At 41.7% G+C, this 26,902-nt stretch overlaps 1 protein-coding gene across 1 annotated transcript in view; it reads right to left on the minus strand.

Moving 5' to 3' along the window:
• Positions 1-24,932, minus strand: part of Wdfy4 (WDFY family member 4) — a 271,706-nt gene extending 246,774 nt beyond the window's left edge. Inside the window, exon 1 of the mRNA XM_078042593.1 lies at positions 24,798-24,932. The gene's annotated coding sequence lies outside the window, so the exon portion shown is untranslated. The remainder of the gene's footprint in view (positions 1-24,797) is intronic.
• Positions 24,933-26,902: the final 1,970 nt, after the last annotated feature.

Here is a 26,902-nt window from a genome sequence, read left to right on the forward strand (position 1 = left end):
AGCTTCTACTCTAATGACATACAGACTTTGGAGCCCAACGGCTCGGGTTTGAATATGATGGGCTTAGGATCAATGACGAAACTTTCCCTGCCTCGCATCCTCATTTGTAAGATGGAGTGATATGAGACTCCCCCTATGGTGTCACTGCAGATATAAGTACTCAGCCAAGTTCACTCTTAGGATTGGAGGACGGGTGTCTATCTATGTCTAGTTGCTACAACATTTGCATACACCTCTTCGTTCAATCCTCTGGTCACCCAGCAACATCTGTGCTATTGGCCTTGGTCACAGATGATACTAAGACCAGAGCAAAGAAGTGACTTACTCAGGGTTCCATTACAGTGGGTGGCAGGAGCAGAAACCACTCCAGTCCTGTGAACAGCCTAGGCTTTGCTGCTCAGTACATCACTGGCAATACACACAAGTGGCTGACCACAAACCCCTGGCTCACACGGTAAGAGGAACAGAGAGAGAAAGGCTTGGGAAACTACAGACAGGGGTACAGGGAGTCCCAGGGCCTCCAGCAAAAGACAAGCCCTCCCACCCAGTGCCTGCCAGGTGCACTGTTTCCCAGTTTGGGTCAGACTCTGGCTGTGTAAGACTCCAACCAGGTTTTAACATGGCTCTCCACATCCCTGAGACTAGAATCCCTGCTGTCCTGTAACAAAACATGCAGCCAGACAAAAGGCAGAAAGGAACAGGAGCCAGGAGTTATAGGGTGGGGTCTAGGCCCAGCTTGGCCTTGTGGTTTGTTAATTGAGTTGTTTCCCACTCCTAGGTCTCAGCTTCTCCTCATTTACAAGGCCTTGGTGATCTTAGTGCCACCCTCTGTCCTTTATGCATGATGACGATGACGGAAGAGGTGAATATCAATAAACCCAAGTGGGACGAGGGTAAGTTGTGTGTGATGAGGTGGAGGGGTCTCCCCTATCTGTGCGTCACATGTGGAGACCCAGATACCAAGTCTACTGCAACCTGAGAGAGAGAGAGTGAGAGTTATAGAGAGGAAATTGGGGGGATTTCCCATGTTGTCAGCAGAACTAAATATGCAGGCAAGTGGCCCCTGGCTCCCTGGGTGTCACTGACAATCTTCTGCCAACTCCACCCACTCTGCAGATATATGCAGCATCCTTGAAGCTCTGCTCCCTAATCATCCACCAGGGTATCCTGCACACAGCTGCCACACTGAAGGGCAACATCTGCAGCCTGAAGAGACACGAGTTTGCTGGTGTTTTTCTTCTAAATAAACATCCTGCTCCACTATATCATTCCTGACTTTCCGTTCAGAGGTTTGCCAACAGGTGAGCATTTCAGGATGTGAGATGGGACTTAGCAGCCCTTGGCACTAGAATGTCAAGAAGCTACTATGGGAAAAAAAAATTAACCTTATCTGTGACTACACCAGTTTCTGGATCATAAGGTCCAGGTGAGAGATGTGCCTGTTAGTCACCCACATCATGGGCCATGACCACCCAGGCCCTAGAGCTGGGGATATTCTTAGACCAGGTGATACAAAATAGGAAGAGTAACTTCCATGCCTGTCTGTAAATGACCTACTTTCTCTCCCACTCAAAATCAGGTCCTGGCTGCACATCAGCAGATTAAAACACCCTGCCCTGTCTCAGCAAAGTCAGGGACCAAGCTGGACCACACCAGAAAAAGTAACAAAACCAATATTGTTCAAAAAATATGTGCAGAGTGTGGCTAGGCCTCGTTTCCCTATTCCCCACCCTTTCACATTCACAAGGAGAACTTATGAGTTAAAAACTGAATTGAAAAGGGATCAGGGAGACAGGTTACAGTAATATGGACTCTCTTCACATCTCACTTCCCCTTTGACATAGTCAGAGGTGCTAAGGTGATGACAGAATTAATGTTAGGAGAAGGATGATTAACATGAAATATCAGGGCACACCTATTAACATGTTTTTAGGGGAAAAAAAAAACCTGATAAGGCCAAGGATTGGCTAGGAGGGACAGCAGCCGTTACTCTCACCCTTGACTGAGAGAATGCAAAATGGGAGAGCCACTTTGGAAGTTAGCCTGGTCTCATTAGTCAGTTTTTTTGCCACTATGTCTCAAAGACTGGATCAGCACAATTGTAGAGGAGAAAAAGTTATTTAGGGGCTCATGGTTTCAGAGGTCTCAGTCCATAGACAGCAGACTCCATTAGCTGGGGCTCAAAGTGAGGCAGGATATCATAGTGGAAGGGTGTAGTGGAGGGAAGTGGTTCACATGATGATCAGAAAGCAGAGAGAAAGAGAGAGGTCTCCACTTGCCAGACACAAATATATACCCCAAAGTCACACCCCCAGTTCCCACCTCCTCCAGCCATACCCTACCACTTCAATTACCACTCAGTTAATCCCAATCAGGGGATTAATTCACTGATTGGGTTAGGACTGTGCCAACCCAATCATTTCTCCTCTGAACCTTCTTGCATTGTCTCAACATGTGAATTTTGGGGGGACACCTCACATCCAAACTTGGCAATCTCTGATAACTTTGAACATATACCCAGAAATTCTGCTCCTAGATGGTTGCCCTACAGAAACAGAAACTTATGTTCTTACAAAAACTTATACGTGAATATTTATAGAAGCTCTATTCATAGCTTCCAAAACCTAGGGGTAAAAAAACCATAAATGTCCCTCCAAGGTGAATGAATAAACTCTGGCACATCCATACAATAGTAAGTTATTGTTGTAACTTACTATTAATAGTAAGTAAGTTGTTAGTGTGTTCCTTTTTCTCAGTAATAAAAAGGAACACACTAACGATACCTACAACAGCCAGGATGGGTCTCAAAGACATTAGGCCAAGTGACAAGAGCCAATCCATTCTGTCTTACTCCATTCATGTGACATTTTGGAAAAGGCAAAAAAGTATGGGGATAGGAAAGAGACCAATGGTCACTAGAAATTAGGGATAAGAAGGTGATTACCAAAGGCAGATGGGAATTTGGGGGATATCTTGACTATGGTGGTCACATGATTATGTTTGTCAAAAATGAACTCTAAGAGAGATAAATTGTTTTGTATGTAAATTATATTTCAATGAACCTGACTTTAAGAAAATAGATGTCCTGAAAGTTGTTTTGAAAGATAACTCATAGAAAAGAAGAAAGTGAGTCCTTAGTCCTGAGTCCTTTATCTGGTACACTGATAACATAAATATACATTTACCACAGAATAATTCCCCTACAGAGAGCTCACTCTTTAGCAGCTCTATAGGCTTCTCTCTGTGTCATCTCTTATTTCACAACAGCAAGATACGGGTATCTCACAGGTGGAAAAAAGGCCTCAGAGAGGTTCAATAGCTCCCCAAGGCCACAAGGCAAATTCTGTGCATGTGACTCCAGAACCCACCCTGTTCCTGAACCACACCCCCTCCTTCTCAGAATGCCACATGCTGGGAACAGGACAAAAGCTCCTTCCAGTGTAAGCCATACTCAGATCAGAGCCCATGCTCTTCCAGGGCCTGGGTCTCCACATTAGTCAAGTGGGGAAACTACACTCAAGTTCCTGTCCACTTTTTTTTAATAAATTTTTATTTGTTGTAATTAGTTACACAGGACAGTAGAAGGCATTTATGCACTTTGATATATCATGCATAAATGGGGTATAATTTCTCATTTTTCTGATTGCACATGTTGTAGAATCACATTGGTCATGCAGTCATATATGTACGTAAGGTAATGATGTCTGTTTCATTCTACTATCCTTCCTATACCCATACCCCTTCCCCTTCACTACCCTCTAACTAATCTAAAGTAACTCTATTCTTCCCTAGTGTCCCTCTCTTATTGTGAATCCGCATATCACAGAAAACATTCAGCCTTTGGTTTGGGGGAAAAGGCTTATTTTGCTTAGCATATTTTCCACGATCATCCCTTTACCTGCAAATGCCATAATTTCTCTCTTCTTTAAAGCTGAGTAATATTCCATTGAATATATATGCCACATTTCCTTTATCCATTCATCTATTGAGGGACACCTAGGTTGGCTCCATAGTTTAGCAATTGTGAATTGAGCTACATTGATCTGGCCACATCCCTGTAGTATGCTGATTTTAAGTAATAAACCAAGGAGTGGGATAGCTTGGCCAAATGGTGCTTCCATTCCAAGTTTTCTGAGGAATCTCCATACTGCTTTCCATAGTGGTTGCACCAATTTTCAGTCCCACAAGCAATGTATGAGTGTGACTTTTTCCCTACATCCTGACCAACATTTATTATTGCCTATATTCTTGATGATTGCCATTCTGACTAGAGTGAGATGAAATCTTAGAATAGTTTGGATTTGCATTTCTCTAATTGCTAGAGAAGTTGAACATTTTTTCATATATTTGTCCACTTATTTATCTGATGAGAAAAACTATTCATAATTGATAATTTTGTGAAATTGGTTGAACTGATAGATAAGTTAGAGCAATTATATTTTGTAAAAAGTTTACCCAGCTGAGTATGGTGGTGCACACCTGTAATCCCAAATGCTCAAGAGGCTGAGGCATGAGGATCCTGGTTCAAAGCCAGCCTCAGCAAATTAGTGAGGCCCTAAGCAATTTATTAAGACCCAGTCTCTAAATACAATATAAAAAGGGCTTAGGCGATGGCTCAGTGATTAAGCACCCTGGTTCAATGCCTAGTACCAAAACTAAAAGATACCCAAAGGAATTGAAAGCAGGGACACAGATATTTTAAACCCATATTCATGCCAGCATTATTCACAATAGCTAAAAATTTAAAATAACCCAGTGATCTACCTTGTGAGAAAAGTCCTTGCTCAAATCAATCCTGTATTTAACTGAGGGCCTGAGCTCCTATGTGCACAGGCATACAGGATAAAGTGGGCAGAAGAGAATTAGGTGTACAAAGTTCTCTTTGCTCCTGTCCCTGCTGGTTTCCCCAAACTGAAAACCTCTCCACACTGAGCTCAAGACCTCGTTCCTTGCCACACCCTACCCCCACTTCCCCTTGGAGACCCAAAGACCCCTGTGCATGAACACTGCTCTTTTCACTTCCCACTTTCCTCCACTCATGCTATCACCTCTTAGACCTCACCTGCTTCCAGAATGGGGACCAGGTGAATGGGGATCAGGTGTCTGGAAGAGTAAATAAAGAAAAAAAGTCTTGTCATCTCTGGGACCTACACTTGCCTGTTGGGTTTGCACGGTGCTTTTGAATAACTGGCATTCATGAGAGGTACTCTCCAGGTTCTCTCCAGGTCTGCTAGTGTACAAACTGTCTTCAGACTCCACAGAAACTCTCTTGAGTTTCCAATCTGTTCACCAGCTCTGCAGATTTCAGACTTGCCAGTCCCCCCCCCGCTAAAAAAACTGTGTAAGTCAATTCCTTAAATGGAATCTGTAGACACACACACACACACGCACACACACACACACACACACACACACTTTTGTTCTATGACAATCTTGGATAAAGCATAACAGCCCTTCACCATTCAGACCTTTCCTTATATTCCTTAAATACTTTTATGGAACTGATTCTGCATGCCAGGTGCAGCAGTAGATTGCACCGTCTTAAAAGCCTGCAGTAAAAAAGGAACCATATTTGGAGTTGTAAATAAAAGATGCACCTCCCCCGCCCCCAGTTTGCTCTGCAGCTAAGAACAGATTGGACAAAGACTAGACATAAAATGGTAGATGATTGGCCCTTGAGAGAGAAAGGTGGTCAGTGACACACCAGAAGTGTGTTAAAGCCTGACTGCCCTCCCTTTGCCCCTCTTTGAGGCAGATCCTCCTCAGAAAGGGCTCTGTGCTATTATCCTGGTCATCCTGGCCTGATCTGCACTCACAAGGACCACCAGCTAAAGAGAGCAGAACTATGTCAAGGAACTTTGACATCAACACCATCACAGCATCCCGTGGGGCCAGAGAATAAATCAGAGCATTTCAAAATCCTGGGGGATTTATACTCTCTTCCAGGACAGAAGACAGAAACAGCAAACAAAATGTGGAATTTGGCAACAAACAGACTAGGATTCTGGGCCTAGCTCCTAATGCTGTGAGCTGCAGAATCTCAGATGTGACTGTCCAAAATGACGACCCCATCTGGAAAATATGCCAATGGAAATATAATGAAAGTCCTATGAAGATCAGGCCCATACATTACTTTCCTATGTTTACATATGAATACATGACCAATGTAATTCCACATCATGTACAACCAGAAGAATGGGAAGTTGTACTCTTTGTATGTGTAATATGTCAAAATACATCCTACTGTCATGTATAACCAAATAAACAAATAATTAATTAATAACAAAGGAAGAGGCCACAGGAAAACCAAACCTGCTGAAATCTTGATCTTTGACCTATACTATCCAGAACTATGAAAAAATACATTTTTGTTGTTTGAGGGAAAAAAAAAAAGAACAGGTCCAAAACAGAAACTCCATTAGGGCAAGATGTCCCTTTCTGGGCAGTTCTCTTAGTATAGGGCCAGATTTATAGAATAAAAGTGAAAGGAGCAATGGAGGACATGAGTGTCCAGTTGGGGTGGAAGGGCTCCTCAAGCAGGCCAGGAAAAAAAACAAGTTCAATGTAAACAGATGTATGACAGACGGACATAGTAGCTCTTGAGACTGCAAAAAATGGTGTTTTGGTGGAGTCATCAAGAACCAGGAAGGGAGGCTGACCCTAAGGAATATGGGAATTCTGAAGTTTTAAACAGGAGAACAACTCAATTAACACTATTCTAGAAAGACTATCCTGGGGAGGATCCAAGATGGCGGGCCAGAGGGAGGCAGCATTCTGTGTTGCTCCATGACCTGGGACTAAATAGTGAGAATACTGCTTCTTTGTGAGTGACAGAGGACACCCCCACAGCTGCTCCCACACGCATGAAGCACAGCAGCTGTGCCTGTGCAGGGCTCCAGGCCTCAGCGTCAGAGGAGGTCTCCCAACTACTCGCCCCAGCAAGACCACTGGCATCAGGACCTGCACAGAAATTTCAGCCACCCACCCCTGAGCAGAAATCCCGAAGGCCACTCCCACACAGGACATCCTGCAACCATCCACAAGCAGGAACTCTGGCCACTACTCTAGTGTGGACCACCATCTACCAACATAGGGCTCCCCCAGTCAACTCCATTTTGGGACTCTGCAGCCACAGAGATAGTCCGCTATATGTGGTAGCCTGCCTGCACTTGGGAACGTTACACAGGCTCTGAAGGCAGCTGACAGCCACACACCGCACACCACAGTTCATCTCTGAACACATCATCCAAAGCCATCGTCTGGCTTCCCCCACCCAATCTGACACCCCAAGTCTTAAAGCAGCCACCTCCATCACCTTCATCACCATCTTTAGTGGAGTCAACTCCCAGTTTGGAACTCCAGCTAGCCAGGTACCCAGTTTCTAACTCCCCCCTCTCTCCAGCAGCTGATAACCTGGCACAATGACTACCCAAAACAAAGCAGCTCTCAGGGGCAAGTGTGCAGCACCCAAAGGGTCACACACAAACCCCTGGAGAGAAAGGTTCCTTATTAGGAAGTAGAAAGGTAGAGGGTGAGTGTGATACAGTTTAGGGACTAACACAGAGACCAGAAACTGGGAGGTCTTCAGGCTGGACAAGGAGATAAGACAAGGTGCCAAAATCACATGAGCAGGCCCCAAAAAAGATCCTTGAGGTGCAGTCTCCCTTCAGGGGAGGGAAGGTCCCACACCCCACTTCCAGGTGCCCTCCACCCAAGACCAACCCTCCCACCCTGGTTACCTTCACCATCTTGAGGTCAAAGATACCATTAACAATAGACGACACCAAGTATTGGATGAGAAGGGAAGCAGGAAAGACATTGATCTCCAACCAAAACAATTCCTGTTTATTCCTTCGAAACCAAATTGTTTTCTTCTTCTCCCTCTCTATTCTCCTGCCCTCACATCCCCAACATATATGAAACCAAGAACTTTGCATGAGTTAGGATACTGAGGACTGGGATGTATTACAGTTGTGTTGTATATTCTTTTTCTTTCTTTTTTTTTCCTCTAATTTTTACTACATTAACATTTTTAAATTATTCTTAATATATGTGTGTATTATGCACTCTACTGTCTTCCCACTTACTTGTCTACACAAAATTACTTCCTCTCTCTTCTCCTGGTACTAACCTTCTTCTTTAGATTTCTCTTTCACACTTCTAAACATATAATAACTCTGTATCCTCACCCCTACCCCCTTAGCATATCATCTTACACCTCACTCCTGATTCTTTGTCCACCATTAGAAACTGTAAACCCTTTTGCAAACCTACTGATTATATTGTAGATAATAATTGAATTCACCATTTCTTTACCTTGTGACCAAACTATAAACATACTAATAGCAACTATTTGATTTAAGGTTGTATATTGTTTATACTGGGATCTATTAACATTGTCCTTCCCCTCAAAGGAGAGGTACTGGAACCCTGCAGGGGCACTATAAGCCTATAGGGTAAAAATGGTAATGCCTCAGATCCACAGGGCTAAAAGGAAAGACACATGAGCAACATGAAAAGACAAGGGAAGAAAATGACCCAAACAAATCAAGATACCACATTATCAGAATCCTTGGCCAGCACAGCAGAAGAAATGACAGATAAGGAGTTCAGGATGTACGTAATTAAAATGTTCTGTGAGTTGAAAGATGATATAAGAGAACAAATACAGGCAGCAAATGATCAATTTGATAAAGAGCTATAAAAACAAATACAGGAAGCAAAAATTTACTTCAATAGGGAGATAGAGTTTCTAAAAAAAAAAAACAACAGAAATCCTTGAAATGAAAGAAACAGTAAACCAAATTGAAAGCACAGTGAAGACGGAAAGAAACCTTGAGCATAATATTGAAGAAATATGGGATAGAATAAAAAGACCAAATTTAAGAGTTATTGAGATAAGAGGAAGGCAGAGAGTCCCAACCCAAAGGAATGAACAATCTATTCAATTAAATAATATCAGAAAAATTTCCAAACATGAAGAATAAATTGGAAAGCCAAATACAAGAGGCTTACAGGACACCAAATGTACAAAATCACAATAGATACACACCAAGGCACATTATAGTGAAAATGCCTAACATACAGAATAAGGAGAGAATTTTAAAAGCTGTGAGAGAAATAAATCAGATTACATATGGGGGAAACCAATTAGTTTATGTGCAGATTTTTCAACCCAAGTTATGAAAGCTAGAAGATCCTGGAACAACATATATCAAGCTCTGAAGGATGAATGCCAACAAAAAATCTTTTATCCAGCAAAACTAAGCTTTAGATTTGATGATGAAATCAAAACCTTCGATAATAAACAAAAGTTAAAAGAATTTACAACTAGAAAACCTGCACTACAAAACATTCTTGGCAAAATATTCCATAAAGAGAAAATGAAAAACAACAATGAAAATCAGCAGAAGGAGGTATAACACTAAAGCAAAAATTAATCAAAGGAGAAACCAAATAAAGTTAAATAACAAAAATGGCTGGGAATACAAATCATGTTTCAATGATAATCCTGAATGTTAATGGCCTAAACTTGCCAATCAAAAGACATAGGCTAGCAGATTGGATCAAAAAATAGGACTCAACACTAATTCATATTCCATACATGTAAGATTTTGTCAAAAAGAACCCAACTACTATTTATAATTATAATGCTCTAATAAAAAAATGTGTACTAGGGCTGAGGTTGTGGCTCAGTGGTACAGTGCTCACCTGCATGCGTAAGGCACTGGGTTTGATCCTCAGCACCACATAAAAATAAAATAAAGATATTGCATGTCAATTTATAACTAAAAAATAAATATTTAAAAAGTGGATATTAAACTAATTGAAATAAATGATGATATTGACGACAATAGAGATCAGTGCAGCAGAGTAAGTGGATCAAAGGGAGAGAAAAGGGTTGATAATAGGGGATGAGACTGATCAAATCATGTTATCTGCATGTACAAATATAGTATAATGAATTGCACTTTTATATATAATTATACCAATAAAATTTTTTAAATGTGGCACTTAAAAAAATGACCCAATAATATGCTGCCTCCAAGATACTCATCTCATAGGAAAAGACATCCACAGACTGAAGGAGAAAGGTTGGGGAAAAGCATACCACTTACATGGACTGTGGAAGCAAGCAGGGGTTTCCATCCTCTTATCGAATGAATAGACTTCAAGCTAAAGTTAATCAAAAGGGATAAAGAAGGACATTTCATACTGCTCAAAGGAACCATACACAAATAAGACATAACAATTATAAACATATATGCCCCAAACAATGGAGCATTCATCAAACAAACTCTTCTCAAGTTGAAGACTCAAATTGACCACAACACAATAATTCTTGGTAACTTTAACATAGTTCTTTCACCACTGGATAGATCTTCCAAATAAAAACTGAACAAAGAAACTATAGAACTCAATGATAAAATAAATAACTTAGACTTAACTGACATATATAGAATATTTCATCCTTCAAAGAGTGAATACACTTTCTTCTCAGCAGCACATGGATCCTTCTCTAAAACAGACCATATATTATGCCACAAAGCAACTCTTAGAAAATACAAAAAAGCAGAAATACTACTCGGCATTCTATCAGATCATAATGGAATGAAATTAGAAATCAACGATAAAATAAAAAATAAAAACTCCAACACCTGGAGACTAAAAAATATACTACTGAATTAACAATGGGTTGCAAAAGACATCAAGGAGGAGATTAAAAATTCTTAGAGGTAAATGAGAACCCTAATACAACATATTGAAATCTCTGGGACACTATTATGGCAGTACTAAGAGGAAAGTTCATTGCATGGAGTTCAGTCCTTAAAAGAAGAAAAAGTCAACAAATAAATGACCTAACATTACATCTTGAAGCCCTAGAAAAAAGAAGAACAAATGAAGCCAAAAGCAGCAGAAGACAAGAAATAATTAAAATCAGAGCTGAAATCAATGAATTTGAAACAAAAGAAACAATTGAAAAAAATTGACAAAAACAAAAAATTGGTTCTTTGAAAAAAATAAATTAAAATTGACAAACCCTTAGCCATGCTAACGAATAGAAGGAGAGAGAAAACTCAAATTACTAATATACATGATGAAAAAGGAAATATCACAACAGACACTACAGAAATATAGATGATAATTAGAAATTATTTTGAAAATTTGTACTCCAATAAAATAGAAAATATCGAAGGCATCAACAAATATTTAGAGTTATATAATTTGCCCAAATTGAATCAGGATGATATACATAAATTAGACAGATCAGTTTCAAGCAATGAAATAGAAGATGCCATCAGAAGACTACCAACCAAGAAAACCCAGGACCGATACACAGCTGAGTTCTATAAGACCATTAAAAAAGAACTAATACTACTCTTCAAATTATTTCTGAAATAAAAAAAGAGGGAGCACTTCCAAACTCATTCTATGAGGCCAATATCACCCTGATTCCAAAACCAGCTAAAGACACATCAAAGAAAGAAAACTGCAGACCAATATCTCTAATGAATACAGATGCAAAAATTCTCAATAAAATTCTGGCAAATTGAATAGAAAAACATATCAAAAAGATAGAACACCATGATCAAGTGGGGTTCATCCCAGAGACACAAGGTTGGTTCAATATACAGAAATCAATAAATGTAACTCATTACATCAATAGGCTTAAAAAAATCATATGATCATCTCAAAAGATGCAGAAAAAGCATTTAACAAAATACAGTATTTTGAACATGAACACCCTTCATGTTCAAAATACTAGAAAAATTAGGCATAACAGGAACATATCTCAACATCATAAATGCTATTTATGCTAAGCCCCAGGCCAACATCATTCTAAATGGAGAAAAATTGAAAGTATTCTCTCTAAAAACTGGAATAAGATAGATGCCCTCTTTCACCACTTCTATTTAACATAGTTCTTAAAACACTGGCCAGAGCAATTAGATAGATGAAAGAAACTAAAGGGATACAAATAGGAAAAGAACAATTCAAATTAGCACTATTTGCCAATGATATGATTCTATACCTAAAAGACCCAAAAAATTCCACCAGAAAACTTTTAGAATTAGTAAATAAATTTAGTAAAGTAGCAGGATACAAAATCAATATCCATAAATCAAAGGCATTTCTTGACAAATCCTCTAAAAGGGAAATGAGGAAAACTGCCCCATTTACAATAGCCTCAAAAAAAAAAAAATACTTGGGAATCAACCTAATGAAAGAGGTGAAAGAAGCTCTATAATGAAAACTAGAGAACGCTAAAGAAAGAAATTAAGAAGACCTTAGAATATGGAAAGCTCTACCTTGTTCTTGAATAGGCAGAATTAATATTGTCAAAATGACCAGGGACACAAGGTTGGTTCAACATATAGAAATCAATAAATGTAACTCATCACGTCAATAGACTTAAAGAAAAGAATCATTAGATCATCTCAAAAGATGAAGAAAAAGCATTCAACAAAATCACTATACAGATTTAATGCAATTCCAATCAAAATCCCAATGACATTACTCATAGATATAGAAAAAGCAGTCATGAAATTCATCTAGAAAATGAATACAAAAACAAAATCCTTAGCAAACAGAGTGAAGCAGGTGATAACACTATTCCAGACCTTAAACAATAGTAACAAAAACAGCATGGTATTGGCACCAAAACAGACTAATAGACCAATGGTATGGAAAAGAGGACACAGAGACTAATACACATTAATTACAGTATCTTATATTAGAAGCCAAAAAACATACATTGGAGAAAAAAATAGCCTCTTCAACAAATGGTGCTGGGAAAACTAGAAATCCATATGCAACAAAATGAAATTAAAACCCTATCTCTCACCATGCACAAAACACAACTAAAAGTGGAATAAGGACCTAGGAATTAAACCAGAGACACTGCATTTAATACAAGAAAAAGTAGGCCCAAATCTTCCTCATGTCAAATTAGGCCCCAACTTCCTTAATAAGACTCCTATAGCACAGAATTAAAATCAAAAATCAATAAATGGGATGGATTCAAACTAAAAAGCTACTTCTCAGCAAAAGAAACCATCAGTGAGGTGAATAGAGAACCTATATCCTGGGAGAAAATTTTTATCACACATCAGATAGAGCACTAATCTCTAGGATATATATAAAGAACTCAAAAATCTAAACACCAAAAAACAAACAACCCAATAAATAAATGGGCCAAGGAACTGAAGAGATACTTCTCAGATGACGATATACAATCAATCTACAAATATATGAAAAAATGTTCAACATCCCTAGCAATTAGAGAAATGTAAATCCAAACTACTCTAAAATTTTACCTCACTCTAGTCAGAATGGCAGCTATTATGAAGACAAACAACAATAAGTGTTGGCAAGGATGTGGGGAAAAAGATACACTCATACATTGCTGGTGGGACTGCAAATTGGTGCAGCCAATTTGGAAAGCAGTATGGACATTACTTGGAAAGCTGGAAATGGAACCACAATTTGACCCAAAGGACTTGGGTTACAGCATACTACAGGGACACAGCCACATCAGTGTTTACAGCAGCATAATTCACAATAGCTAAACTATAGAACCAACCTAGATGCCCTTCAGTAGATGAATGAATAAATAAAATGTGGTATACATACACAATGTAATATTATTCAGCATTAAAAGAGAATAAAATCATGGCATGTACAGGTAAATGGATGAGATGGAGAATGTAATGTAAGTGAAGTTAGTCAATCCCAAAAAACCTCTGCCAAATGTTTTCTCTGATATAAGGAGGTTGATTCATAACGGGGTTCGGGGAGCAGCATGGGAGGATTAGACAAACTCTAGATAGGACAAATGAGTGGGAAGGAAAGGGGGGGACATGGAGGTAGAAAAGATGGTGGAATGAGATGGATATCATTACCCTAAGTACATGTATGAAGACACAAATGGTGTGACTATACATTGTATACAACCAGAGATATATGAAAAATATGAATTGCAATGCATTCTGCTGTAATATATAAAAACAGAATAAAAAAGAAAAAAAGAAAGGCTATCCTGGTCAGCAGTCAGCCAGGCCCAGAACAGGGATAAACAAGATAAAAACAGCCAAGAGGCTTATGCACATCCAGATGCAGGGAGATGGAGATTCCATTTCAAGAGGCCTCCTTAGAAATGGAGAGGCAAAGGGACCTTGAAGATAACCCAAAGGTTGCCAAACTTGAATATAGAACAGTCATCCCCCTCCCAGGTTGCACACCAGAATGACTTGGTCAATGATGCTTAGATCTCTGTGGCCCCAGAGAGGTGAACAGCTTGTTCAACATCACAGGGCAGGTGAGGGAGAAAACTAAGAGTCACCTCCAGGTCTCTTCTGCTTCATGGTAATCCCTGCTATCTGGAGGTCACTCATCAACTGTGTTAGTTGTGAACTGATAAGGAGCCAAGGTTCCAGTTCCACCATCAGGACAGCTCAGTGCATTTAAAGAGGATCCTGTGGGCTTGGGCTGTATGGTGGCCTCCTCTGACCTTGACTCCCTGGGAAGACAACAGCACCCTGAAACCAATCTCTTTGGCCTGTCCAGGCCCTCCCTGGCTCCAAGGGTAGGCTGCCTCAGATACGAAGATCCAGTTTGAATCCTGGCTCTACCTCTTCCTAACCAAGTTCTTGGTGATAAGCTCTCTTGAGTTTCAAAGTCTGCAGCTATAAAACGAGAATGCTATCTTCCTTGAAAATTTTAGAAAGAATTAAGCCCACACTCATGAGAAGGTGTCCATTATGCTCTAGCTATGCACAAAGTGCCCATTCCCTCTGCCCACAGGCCCCATGAGGGCACAGTCCCCTCACTCCATACCTTGCTGCCTTGGTTGGTCTTTGAGGTCCTACTTCAATGCCAGGATAAGCTGCCCTAGTCCCTCCCAAGACCCCTCCTGTGTCTGGCATCCCCCCTTCTTGGCTTGGCCACAAAGTCTGTCCAACCTTGGGTTTTCTCACAACAAGTAGCTGGTCAAGATAGATGTTAGGACAAGGCCATTGACAGGTGGGCCTAAGAGTGCACTGAGATGCAGCTGGAGGTGAGGATTTGGCCATCATGAGGATAAAGAGTAGAATCCAGGAATGGGAGGGCTGTCCCCAAGACTTCAAGCCTATATCAGGGGACATCATATCCAGGACAGGTGGAAAAGGTAGCCCTACAGACAGGGCTAGAAAAAAAGAGAAGAAGATAGAGTCAGAGGTACCGTGAGGGCCCTACACAAGGGCACTGTGTGTCCAGGTTCTCCTCAGATGGAGCAGAGCAAACCAGGGTCTCACAGAGGATACCAACAATCACCTTAGTGCTGCCCAATTTTTTCAGTGAGCAAGTGTCCCCATGTCCCAGGGGCCAAGCATACCTGCAAGCAGAGAACAGCAGAGTTCAGGACCCTACAACCTGCTTCCTAAGACTCAAGAAAAGGAAGCAACTCAGGTTGTTTCCAGAAGCTCAGGAATTCCCCTGAAGACTAAGGTGGGGACTGCAGCTGGCAGGAACCAGCAGGTTGGCAGAAACTTCCACAGAACCTCCAAACTTCCTTTTTCTGATTCCAGGCCATGGTGCACTCCTGGCCAGCACACACCTCTGTGGTTTTTGCAACTGCAAAGTAATACAGGAACTCCCAGGATCCTGCAGAGGGGGCTGGTTATATATCTCAGTATGTACACTGACTTCCACATTGCTGAAAACAGCCAGGGAGCAGTTCCCCTGGCCAGACATTCTCAGCTGAGCTATGGTGGAGCTATCACTCAGGGCACAGAGACAACTGGGGATAACACAGTAGTAAGAAGTTTAGCCCCCACCTAACCACCAGCCTTTCAATGTGGGAGCCATTTGGTGGCTTGGCCTCCACTGAAACCTAAGGAAATATTGCTGTTGAATGAGCATCTACCAACAGAGACACCAATGATCTCTAATGTAGAAAAAACTTTCCCACCAAATGGATGAGCAAAACAAGACTCCAAGAAATTGAGACTCTAAGAAAGCAAGTATTTTATCTGAAATCAAACTACTAGTCAACATAAAAATCAAACTCACATTTTCTAATTCTGCACCTCTCTCCCCCTTCTTCCATTTCAGGTTTGCTTCACATAGTGGTCAACAGTGGTTAAGAATATGGCCCCTGAGGCACCTCAGATACTAGCTGGTAACTGGCTGAGTAGGGCAGGGATTCCCTGGCTAGATCTGAAAAGTGATTGCCAACCACTGGCCACAGGAGGTCTTAGGTCTTTTGTCTGACCTGGCTCACAGAAGCAGGAAATCCCTGAACTGGACTCTAAGGTATCTCCATCACCCAAGGGAACAGTTGATTCCTGGGAGCCTGGAGGCTAAGAGTTCATTAGCCCAAGATGGGCACCAGTAAGCCAGTTATTCCCTCTGCTAACACTCTGACACTGGCACATCCAACATTAGTCACCGCCCTCCAGGCTAAGCCACTGGGCTATAACTGTGCTAGTAGTGGGTCACTGGATTACTGGATGTGGAAAGAGAAGAATCACACATGTCTACATCCTGGACTTCAAAGCTCACAGTTGGGGAAGCTGTGGGGACCAGCAGGGAACAGATGAAGCAGGACAGATGTAAGACATAATGGTGCTTGGCTGTTAGCATAAGGCTTGTGGCCCAGCCTGGGGAGGGGCATGGAGGTCTGAGAGGGCTGCTCAGAACCAAGGGAGACCACGATGAGCACTGCAAAATCATGATAGGTACTACAGGCAGCGTGTCTGGGAACCTGCTCTTGTTCCAGGAAGAAGATGGAGCAGAAGGGACATGTATAAGGGGAGGACATGCATAATGAGAGGGCCATAAATGCCAGGCTGACTTACAGACCTTCTTGCCATAAAGCTGTTCTGGAAGTCCCTGCGAGGCTCTTAACACAGATTGAGATGAACAGTGTGCAGCAGCCTTTTTCTAGCTGCTGGTCCCAGATCTTAGTGCCAGGTGCTCACAGCCTCCTAGGAGGAGGAGGTAAGAAAAAGGATGCCTGGAATATTCCGAGGGAGCAGAGTCCAGATGATGGGCTGAGGGAAAATGCTGGCTGTCTGTTAGGGTAACATCGGGTGTTGAGAGAGGGTGGGAGAGAGTAAAAGAGGCTTTGCAGAAGCAGGAGCTTAAGAGATGGAATCTGAAGAAGTAAGCCACCTGAGCAGGTTAGGGAGGAAGGAAAGGACAAAGGACAGGCTGGGCTGCATTGTGGGTGGTTTAGGGCACTTATAGAAAAGTGAGGTGAGAGCAGGGTGGAAAGTTGTAGACAAGGTGCTGCCCCCTCTCATTCCTCGCCCTCACAATTCCTGGAGAACTGAAATCGCCAGGGAATTTCACATCATTCTTTAGATCTACGAGGTCACCTGTTCAGGTGAGAAAGATTTTTACACCTTTCCAGGATGACTTAGATTGTTCACATAATCATTCTGTTTATTCAATTTCAAGTATAATCTGTTTATTCAATTTCAAGTATGAAAAATTTACTAGTTAAACTGTGAAACATCTAGAGGTTCACTTTCATGGCTTGTTAAGAATCAAGCATTTCTTAATTCCCACAGATCATCAAACACACAACAAAGGGCCTCCATCATACATAAGAGAGGTACTAGTTTTCTTGGACTTCTGTCCTCTTCTGCGCCAGTCAGACCTGGACCCAAAAACCTTGCTTGTGGGTCAATGAGATAAAGGAACACTTGCAAGTGAAATTTGCCCCAATATGTTTTTTTCACCAAAGTAAAGAGCAAGGAAACAGGGCTGGCAGGCAGGATGCAGGGGACAACAGCCCTGGACCAAGTATCTCTGCCTCTCTCTGACTCAGTTTCCCTACCTCCAACCTGAGGTGTTTGGAATAAATCGGCTTTAAGGTCTGTCTGCCAATGTAGGTCTGATTTCCAGATTAGCCTCCTGTTCAGACTGCAGATTTCTCCTCTGAAAACTGAATATTTGTTTAACCGGAATGTTTAATGGGAGATTCACAAGCTGGTGAATTTCTTAATGTGCCAGGAATATTCCTTCACCCAGTCCTAATTATTTTGTGTGCCCAGGAGATGAGTGAATGGCACCTGAAGAGAATCAGAAGGTGCCAAGGGACCCCAGAATACTGCATGAATGGTTGAGACAGGCTCTCCTGGCAGCACACTCCACTACCTCTCACCCCTCTCCCAGCCTTGCCATGGAAGGCCTCTGTGCCTCCAGCCTCTCTGCTGCCTTCCACTCCACCCCACACAATCAGACTTAAGAGTGCAGCTCATCAAGCTCCCAGGAATGTGTCCTCAGGGAACATTCCCAAGCTCCAGGACCTGGATAATACAACCAACTAATCTCCTTGCCTAATTTCCCACTGTGGGCCCAGTGGTGTCTTGCTTAATGAACTGTTCACTCACCCCTGACTCTGTCTTTACTTTCCTGTCCCCTCTCTGGGAAACTCTGTCTTCGGCTACACATATCCAGTTCCTGCTACCTTCTAGACACAATGTAAGACTGCTCCCTAGACACAAGAAATAACACTGCCCCTTTCCAATTCCAGCCTCTACCACCACTTGCCCATCCTGTAATTAGAAAGCAGCTACCACAAGGACGTGAAAGCCCTTTCCAGGCTCTGAGGTTGCATCAATACCTGCTCATTCTCAGTAATTATAGGGGGGCAGTGATGGTGGGGCTTTGATAATCCCCACGTGCAGGTCAAAGGGGAGGCTTGCGGATAAAAGTCGTTCAAGTGAGGACACAGGCTGTGGCGTCAGGCCGAATAAACATTGTGGGATTCCCAACTCCACCTTTCCAGTACTCACTACCCATGAGACCTGAATCCGAATCACTTTCTTCCTTGAGTATTCACTGTTCATGAAAACGCTTTCTCACTCCTACAGTTCTTCAATTCTAAGATTTTATCAACTATTTAAAGTGTTTTAGAAAAGAAAATCATCATATTAAATACATTTTAAAACTTAAACGATTCGGACACTTTAAATTGTGCGGGCAAAGAAGTACTTTCTGGATTAAAAGGCGAACTTTCAGGCCAGGGATTGGAAGGCGGCCCCTCCCCCGGAGCAGCGGCAGAATCCTTGCAGAAGGAGACCACCTCTTCCTTTCTCTGGTCAAAAACTAGACCAAAAGGAAACAAAGACCCGTGTTCTGATAGCAGGGTGACGCCGCTGGGCCTTTACCCTTTTGAAGTCAGTACATTCGCCCTTCCAGTCCGCCTGGCTCTTCCAGCCCGCGTTCCTCACAGCGGGTGCCCGGAGCCCCGCCCATCCCCCCGTGAAGCTCCGCCCACCTCCCCGTGCAGCTCCGCCCACCTCGCCGTGCAGCTCCCGCGCAGGCGCCGGATGTGAACGTAAGGGCGGGCGGAGGACCCGGCGCTGGGCGCTAGCTTCAGCCCTTTCGCGGCGGCTGCATTTAATCCCTGCCCTTCTTCCTCTTTAGGGACGCCAGTTCTCGGAGCAGAGTGGCTGGAAACAACTGTGGGGGACTCCGTCCCTGCCTCTGTTACACGCATCTACCACTTCGCCACCTTCCGCACTGGGGCTCCCCTCTCCCTGATTAGGACCAAGTTAACACAGAGCCAGAGAAAGGACTGTGGGTTCCCTGTAGCATGTTTCAACATCATTGACTCCCTACGTTTTGGTCAGCCTCCATCACACAGTAAGAATCTTCATATGTCCATGACTCATCTTTGTATATCTGTTAATAGTTTGTGGATACATTTTTAAAATCTGATTTTAAACTATTATTTGGGCAATTTTCTTACTATTTTGAAAACACAGTGACCAATAAGTACTCATTTTTGCATGCCAGGATTCACATCCAAGCATATTTTGCCTGTAACTGATGAATAAAACAGTTTAATTGCATTAGGTGCCCACCGTTATATCATAAGCATTGCCCTTTTCCTTCAATTATCAGCTATAATGACCATGAAGCATCCTCTTGATCCTTTGCCCCTCTCTCCTTCGCTAGCGACTGGGTGTTCAGAATGTCTCTACTGCTTTTACAGGTGATGCTGGAGGAAAGGATCCTTGCCACAGTTACTTTGCTTCCTGTGAATTGTCTGTGAAGATGAATTCTCAAAAGAAGGATTAATCATTTGTCCAAAGCAAGTTTTCACACTTCTGCCAAATATTGACTATCCCTCTCCAAAAGTGTTATTTCTTGAACCCTCTAGTGGTAGTGTTGTCCAATGCGAAGGGCACAGGCTTTGAAATCAGGACTAGGTTCAAATTCCAGCGTGGTCACTTACTTTACCTCTCTAAGCCTTCATTTTCTAAAACGGGAATAATAAAGGTGATCTCATCATAAGGATTATATGAGATTTCAAATACAAGTAACCTACCGAGTGCCTGATTTAGGTGCTGAATCCATTCTTTGTAGCCTCTACATTTTCTCTCTCCTTGGAGTTATGTGGGACAAGCAACTTCTTACTTTTCAAACTTCCTGTCCTTCTTGAACCATGTTTTCCCATGAAAGTCATGGAACAGGAATGATCATCTATAGTGCTCTAATGGGTGCTACTAAAGAGAAATATAAAGCCATCCACAAATTCAAACTGTGTGTGTAATTTTACATTTCCTGATAGACACATTTAAAAATGTAAACAGAAATAAGCTAAATTAATTTTAACCCCAATAGGCCATCCATATTTCCAGATTCCACATAGGCAGATTTTGACCTGTCTCCAATTTAAAATGTTGAGGGTGTGGGGGACACATGTAAATTTTTTTCTTTTTTTTTAATGGATGGAACTAGAGACCATTATGTTAAGTGAAATAAGGCAAACTCAGAAGGTCCAAGAGTCGTATGTTTCCTCTCATACGTGGAAGATAGAGAGGAAAAAGGAAAAAAAAAAAAGGTGAGAGATGAGGATATCATGAAAATCCAAGGAGATCAGTAGAGGAAAGAGAATAGGGGATGTGAGGTGCAGAGGGAGGGGGAAAGTGCTGGGGAGTGATATTAATCAAATTACATTGTTATTAATACATTGATATTAATCAAGTTACATTGCTTGCATATACAAATATGTAACAACAAATCCCATCATTATGTACAACTACCATACCCCAATTAAAAATGTGGAAAGAAAATAATTTTCTTGTCATTGTTCCCTAAGTAATACAGTATAACATATTTACATAGCATTGACATTGTATTAGGTACTGTAAGTAACCTTGAGGTGATTTTAAATACATGGAAAGTTATGCCTAGATCATATGTAAACACTGTGCCATTTTAAATAAAGGACTTGAGCATCCTTGGATTTGTGTATCCAAGGGGGTTCCTGGAACCAATCTCTCTCAGATACCAAGTGACAACTTTATATCCAAAATCTAATATCTAATCAATATTTTAAGTATTATTAAAATAGTTTACATTTTTATGTTAGTTTATAATATCTTTGAAATATGGTGTGTATTTTAGACAATTCAGACTGGCCGTGTTTCCAAGTATGGCATGTTTCCTTCCCCTGCCACTGCCAGATGGCCAAACTGTCTTGCCTTCCTAAGGTGAAGTTCACCAGGGTTGGGGGCCGGTGGGGGGAGAGCAGTACCAACACTTCATTTCTCCACCTGGTATCTAAAAGACGTCTCCATCTTTACATGTTCAAACTCATAATTCTAAACAACCACAGCCTTCCAAATCTGCACCTACTGTCCTTGACCCAGATCAGAAAGTGAAAATCCCGTACTGCTGTGGTTCTAGAATCACCTTTCATTTCTTACTTTCTCCTATATGATACACCTAGAACATCATCAAATCCCACACTCAAAAAGAATTATCTAGAATCTAGCCCCTCTAACCACTCTTATTATCTCTACCACTTATCACTTTGGGGCAAGCCACATCACCTCTAGCCTGGATTGTTCCAAAAGCCTCTTAATTTCACTTCTTTTTCCCCTTTGCTTCCTACAATCTCTTTTCCAAATGAAAATCAAAAAGTTTCTTCTTTAAAATACAAGCATACAGGCTGGGGTTGTAGCCTAGCATCTGCGAGGCACTAGGTTCAATCCTCAGCACTACATAAAAAAATAAATAAATAAAATAAAGGTATTGTTTCCACCTACAAATAAAAAATATATACTTTTTAAAAATGCAAGCATACATAAGCAACAATAAAAGAATTTAATATAACTGAAATTATATAAAAATACAAAAATTTTAAAAAATACAAACCACTTACAAATCAACCTAGGTGAGTATATATAGTATTTTATGAAAATTATAACATTGCATATAAGTACTTTAAAAAGGGCTTAAATAAATGGGGATAGAAACCATGCTCATGAATTAGAAGAGTAATTTTCATAAAGATATCACAAAATACATTTCTAGTCAAAATATGAAGATGGGTTTCTGTTGAAATTAATTAGCTGATTCTAAAATTTATATAAAGGGATAAAGTACTAAAAATAGGGCAGAATGGAAGAAGAAGAAAAAATACAGAATTTTTCTAAATATCAAATTTTAGTATTAGCAAAAGAATAGACAAACTAACAAAATAGCTTAAAAACAGACCCACATGTACGTGATGACCTGATTGCCATAGAACTGTTGTAACTCAGTGACTGAAAAAATGTTTGTAGTAAACTATTAATATTAAGAATGTGTTTTGAATTGTGGCAAATCAACAGGATGAAAAGACATATACTCACATAGAGAAATGGGCAAAAGATTTAAACCTGCAAAAGGCTCCAGAATGGCCAATTAACATATAAAAAGATGATCAGCCTTGTAATTTGAGAACTGTAAATTTAAAACATGGTTAGATGGCTTTTCACTGCTGCCAGGTTAGCAAAATTAAAATATCTGACAATATTAAATGGTATATTAAATGGTGGTAAAGATGTAGCGGAACAAAAAATTTGAACCATTGCTGGTGGATTAGTAAAATAGTATATATGGTCAGCCGTCTATATCTGTAGATTCCACATCTTTGGATTTAACCACAGATTATTATAAGTATAATTATAATCTAGAAATAATTTAACACATATGGGAGGATTGTGTAGGTTATATGCAAATTCTGCACCATTTTATATAAGGAACTTGAACATCTGCAGATTTTTTATATCTGTAGAGGGTTCTGGAACAAATCCCCACTGAGGATACTGAGAAACAACTGTAATCACTTTGGGAAATGACTTAGTTTAAGGCTAAAAACAGGTGTACCTCGTGACCCACCAGTTCTATTTTTCGAGTATGTACCCTAGAGATATTCTCACACATACACAAGAATAGTCCTAACAGCACTGCTTATAACAGAAAACAGAAACCTGGAAATATCTCAAGTGCCCATCTGCGGTATCTCAGAGAAATATGTTTTGGTATATTCACGTAGCAGAATACTACATAGCAGTAAACATGAAGGCATTAGAGGCCCATGCAACAACATAAAGAAATACCAGTAACATAATTTTGAGTCAATTAAACAAATCTCAAAAGAACATTTGATTCCATGCCTATGAAGTTTCCAGAATGTTCAAAACCAAGTCATAAATATATGGCCAAGATTGGAGATAGTTGCTGCCTCTGAGGAGGGAGGTTGGATAAACACACAGAGGATTTCAAAGATGATGATGAACTTCAATAAAAAAATCTAAAATGTCACACACAGGAGCGGTGTTCTTTTTATTCCTTCTACCCTACAAGCTTCTTTTAAATTGCCTTTTCTGTCTACTCAGTATTGAAAATCTTCCCAGGTCCATGGGAATTCAGCCCAGGCCCTCCAGTGGACAAACAGAAAGGTTCTCCCTAACCTGACCTCGTTCCTTACCTCTCTGGCTGTGTCCCCAGACACATCCCTCTCCCCACTCTGCCATGCTGGTCTCCACCAGGCTCCTTCTCTGGACCTTAGCCAAAAGCATGCTTCAGAAACTCAGGCCCTGCCTCCTTCAGGTCTCCCCTTGGAAGACCTAAGCCACTTCCAGCCCCCCAGCCTCCAACCCACATTAGCCCATGGCTCTGAGCACCACAGACCCCTCTGTCCATTGACTGTCCCCTCTGCCATCTCTGGGCAGAGAATGGCCTTCCAATAAATATCTGTTGAATAAATAAAAAGGATAACAATGCAGAAACCAAATTAAAATCAAAGGTTCCATTGAGAGAACAATCCATAAAACCCTTATTTATCAATTCAGAGAAACTGGGACAAAGGATTAGTTCACTATTCTAGAAGGTCTGATTTTAGAGGGGAGAAGAACTACTCCTCAATGAGCCAAGTCGTCCTATTTAATAAAAAAAAAAAAAAGTATCAATTCAGCAGTTTGATATGGTAATTCAGATAAGGGAAATGAGGCCCCAAAGAAGCATCTATTACCAGATCTCCAAGTGAGACCAACAAGGCCCTCTTGGTGGCAGTCTGGAGTGACCCCCACGGCACTCTCCAGAGGCCTGCCCAGGGGCTGGGAGGGGAGTTCCACACTCAGGACCTTCTCTCCATTCCCTCAACAATTGGCATAGGCCAGTGTCAGCCTTTCCCAGAGGTGGCAGGGTCACATTCCCAGCAAAGCTCTGGAAAAGGTCTTGACCTGAGGTAGGAGGATGAGGAGTGGTGCTGGAGCCCAGTGTGGCTCAGCAAACCCCACAGTGACCAACTCCGCAGCAGACCCAGGCACCCCAGTGACCCGACCACATAGCCACTCTGACTGCACACAGTTCCTGCTCGGCAACTCGCCTCCTCTCCCACATCCACACTCGGAGCAGGCACCCGTGGTCACAGTCTTCCTGGAGGCAGCCAGCAGGCCCTACCTTGACAGACAGGCCTCTCTCTGGGTTGGGCTGGCTTGGCCAAGAGCAAGGTGACCTACCTGGAGAGGTGGCAGTCAGGACCTGGAGACTTTAGATGGTGTGAGTGCCTCCATCCTTGGCCGCAGCCCCTAAGGCTCAGGGGAAGAAGACCCGGCCTAGCAGGTCAGCCTTCAACATGTTTCACTATGAATCACTCACGCTGGGTCTCTGCTCATTTCCTGGAGAAAGCAGAAGTGGAGAGTCTGCAGATGCCTGGTTCTGCCCAACCCCACCCCCAGCCGATGACGGAGCTGCTTGAGTTCTGTCTTGGTGCTTTGACCTTTGAAGAAAGGCCTTTGGGGATACACACTCAATGGTCAAGCTGTGCTGGGTGGGGCTGAGCACAAAAAGGGAAAGTACAACCAGGTAGCATGGATCTGAATTCGGTGTCCACTATTCGCTCACTGTGTAACCATCATGGCCTGCCTACCCTTTCTGAGCCTCTAATAAAATGAAGACAATAATGGTGTTTAGGTCAATCTAATGAGAGACACATCTAAAATGCATCCCTGACCAGGTGCAGTGGGGCACGCCTATTACCCCAGAGGCTTGGGAGGCTGAGACAGGAGGATTGCAAGATCAAAGCCAGCCTCAGCAAAAGCAAGGTGCTAAGCAATTCGGTGACACCTAGTCTCTAAATAAAATATAAAATAGGGCTAGGGATGTGGCTCAGTAGTTAAACGCCCCTGGGTTCAATCCCTAAATAAATAAATAAATAAATAAATAAATACATAAAGTGCATCTCTGGACATTGCATGAGCTCATCAGCCCACTTCCACCAGGCTCAGAGACTCTCACTTCAATTTCTTCCTTTTTTATCCTCAGATCTAAATTGAACCACCAATCAAGAAAGTCACCTGATGTTAGATGGTTAACTGTGGAGTAACACAGAAGAAATTATTAAAGAAAACTTAAAATGATAAGTTGAAATTCTCTGAAACACAGCATCTAAATTTTCATTCCTTTGAGTACATTAGGTTGAATCGTTCCATATCATCTATCCCTGCCATCCAGAGATAGGGCCAGCAAGCACATCCATTCACACACAACACCTTCCGTGACCTCTGGAAAGACACAGCTGCCCTATGAGCAGGAGCAGTTGTTAGCATGAACACCTGACCATTGACACTCAAGCTCATCACAGGTTTCTGGCTCACAGAGCCATTCGATCTTTCATGAGTAACTGTATGTGAAAGACCACAACAACACCATCTGTTATGAGAAGCAGTAAGGCTCCAAAGTTGGTTCCAGGATGAAACAACATCTGTATGAAACCTCATGGTACCGACACAAACTTGTCAGTAAACAGCAGCCAAAATAAATGATCTCACCGGCTCTCGGTTTGGGCCCCCAAATCCATGTTGATCCCTCCTCATACTCTGTAACAGGGGTCAGCAGAACCAACATTCCTGCTCAAGTTTTCATCTCTTTTCCACATCTGTGGGCAAAGACTGGAAGGATAATGCACAATAGGGTCCTACAGATCATCCTGAGAGAAGGAACACATGCATATGGCAGCATTAATTATCACTTTGCCAAGCCAAAATGGACGCCAGTTCCTTTTAAAACAACAAATTAGTACCCATGGTTAGAATATGTCCAAGATCCATTGTACCATGTTATGGGAGAATTTTCTTGGCAGTTTGTACAAGATATTTCCCTAGAGAGAAGTAACTAAGGATCAGAGGCCAGTAGGGGATGGACTTGAACCTGTGGATTCATCTGTATCTAGGATGGAGTCGCACTGTGCAAGAGAATAAAGGATAAGAAGAGAAATTAAAAGTATGCATGCAGGGCAGGCCTAGGGAAGGAAAAACTCTTGGAGATATGTTAAGTGTTTGTAATATGTGACAAAAACGATCCCTCATTCTCACCAATGAATTCATGAATAAAATCTGATACACTGACTGAAAATCAGACACCCATAGTGAGAAAACAGTAAACACCAGAACATTCCATAGAGATCAGAAGAGTGCTGCCATGGGACAGGCCAGGGCTCTGCCTGTGAATGCACCATGGAAACCTGGAGCAAGGGAGGTTTGCAGAATCCCACAGGAGAAACTACATGCAGCCAGGTCTCTCAGCCATCTGCAGCTCACAACACCATGCTGGGCATCCACACCAG

Source organism: Ictidomys tridecemlineatus, chromosome 1 (assembly GCF_052094955.1).
Source record: "Ictidomys tridecemlineatus isolate mIctTri1 chromosome 1, mIctTri1.hap1, whole genome shotgun sequence".
Taxonomy (NCBI): domain Eukaryota; kingdom Metazoa; phylum Chordata; class Mammalia; order Rodentia; family Sciuridae; genus Ictidomys; species Ictidomys tridecemlineatus.